Source organism: Loxodonta africana, unplaced genomic scaffold (genome assembly GCF_030014295.1).
Source record: "Loxodonta africana isolate mLoxAfr1 unplaced genomic scaffold, mLoxAfr1.hap2 scaffold_51, whole genome shotgun sequence".
Lineage (NCBI taxonomy): Eukaryota > Metazoa > Chordata > Mammalia > Proboscidea > Elephantidae > Loxodonta > Loxodonta africana.
In genome coordinates, this window is record NW_026975229.1 from 1,576,134 (window position 1) to 1,578,603 (window position 2,470).

The following is a 2,470-nucleotide window of genomic DNA, read 5'->3' on the forward strand; positions in this document are numbered from 1 at the left end:
GGCCTTTCTTCCGAGGTACCTCTGTGTACAGTCACCAGGCCTTTCTGCCGAGGTCCCTCTGGGTACAGTCACCGGCCTTCCTTCTGAGGTACCTCTGAGTAGAGTCACCCGGCCGTCTTTCTGAGGTACTTCTGGGTACAGTCACCAGGCCTTCCTCCTGCGGTATCTCTGAGTAAAGTCCCCAGGCCTTCCTTCCGAGGTACCTCTGAGTACAGTCACCAGGACTTCTTTCCGAGGTACCTCTGGGTAAACTTACCATTCCGTTCTTACAAGGTACCTCTGGTTACAGTCTCCAGTCGTTCCTTCTGAGGTACCTATAGGTACAGTCACCAGGCCTTCCTTCAGGGGTACCTCTGGGTACAGTCAAAGGCCTTCCTTGTGAGGTACCTCTGGGTACAGTCTCCAGGCCTTTCTTCCGAGATACCTCTGTGTACCGTACCAGGCCTTCCTTCCCAGGTGTCTCTGGGTAGGGTCACTAATCCTTAATTCCGAGGTACGATACGGTACAGTCACCAGGCCTTCCTTCTGACATACTTCGTGGTACAGTCATCAGGCCTTCCTTCCGAGGCATCTCTGGGTACAATCACCAGGCATTTCTTACAAGGTAACTCCGGGTGCAGTCACCAGGCCTTCCTTCCGTGGTACCTCTGGGTACAGTCTCCAGTCGTTCCTTCTGAGGTACCTCTGGGTACAGTCACCCGGCCTTCTTTCTCAGTTCCCTTTGGGTACAGTCACCAGGCCTTTCTTCCGAGGTCCCTCTGGGTAGATTCACCAGGCCATTCTTACCAGGTAACTCTGGGTACAGTCACCAGGCCTTCCTTCCGAGGTACCTCTGGGTACAGTCACCAGGCCTTCCTTCCCACCTACCTCTGGGTACAGTCACCAGGCTTTCCTTCCGAAGTACCTCTGCGTACAGTCACTGGGTCTTTCTTCCGAGGTAACTCTGGGTACAGTCATTAGGCCTTCTTTCCGACGTACCTCTGGGTACAGTCACCAGGCCTTCCTTCTGAGGTACCTCTGTGTACAGCCACCAGGCCTTCCTTCTGAGGTACCTCTGTGTACCGTCACCAGGCATTTATTACGAGGTACCTTTGGATACAGTCACCAGGCCTTCCTTCTGAAGTAACTCTGGGTACAGTCAACAGGCCTTCCTTCTGAGGTAGATCTGGGTACAGTCACCAGGCCTTCCTTCAGATGTACCTCTGGGTGCAGTAACTAGGCTATCCTTCCCAGGTACCTCTGATTACAGTCACCAGGCCTTCCTTCCGAGGTATCTCTGGGTACAGTCACCAGGCTTTCCTTTCCAGGTACCTCTGGGTGCAGTCACCAGTCCTTCCTTCAGAGGTACCTCTGGTACAGTCGCCTGCCTTCCTTCTGAGGTACCTCTGGTACAGTCACCCGGCCTTCTTTCTGAGGTCCCTCTTGGTACAGTAACCAGGCCTTTCTTCCGAGGTACGTCTGGGTAGTCACGAGGCATACCTTCCGAGGTACCTGTGGGTACAGTCTCCAGGCCTTCCTTTTGAGGTCCCTCTGCGTACAGGCACCGGAACTTCCTTCTGATGTACCTCTGGTACACTCACCAGGCCTTTCTTCCGAGGTACGTCTGGGTACAGTCTCCAAGCCTTCCTTCGGAGGTACCTCTGGGTACAGTCATCAGGACTTGTTTCCGAGGTACCTCTGGGTACAGTCACCAGGCCTTTCTTCCGAGCTACTTCTGGGTAGTCACCAGGTCTTCTTTCCGGGGTAACTCTCGGTACAGTCAAAAGGCCTTCCTTCCGAGGTAACTCTTGGTAGAGTCACCAGGCCTCCTTCTGAGGTAACTCTGGGTACAGTCACCAGGCCTCCTTCCGAGGTACCTCTGGGTACAGTCACCCGGTCTTCTTTCTGAGGTCCCTCTGGGTACAGTCACCAGGGCTTTCTTCTGAGCTACCTCTGGGCACAGTCACCAGGCCTTTCTTACGCGGTACCTCTGGGTACAGTCACCAGGCCTTCCTTCTGAGTTAGCTCTGGCAACAGTCCCCCAGCCTTCCTTCCGAGGTACCTCTGGGTACAGTCAGCAGGCCTGTCTTCCGAGGCACTAATGAGTACAGTCACCAGGCCTTCCTTCCGAGGTACCTCTGGTTACCATCACCAGGTCTTCCTTCTGAGGTATCTCTGGGTACAGTCTCTAGGTCTTTCTTCTGAGGTTCCTCTGCGTTCAGTCACCAGTCCTTCCTTCTGGTTTACCTCTGGGTACAGTCACCAGGCCTTCCTTCAGAGTTACCTCTGGGTACAGTCACCAGACCTTCCTTTCGACGTACCTCTGGGTACAGTTACCAGTCCTTTCTTCCGAGTTACTTCTGGTACTGTCACGAGGTCTTTCTTCTCAGGTACCTATGAGTAGAGTCACCAGGCCTTTCTTCCGAGGTACGTCCGGGTAGTCACCAGGCCTTCCTTCCGTGTTACCTCTGTGTACAGTCACCAGGCCTTC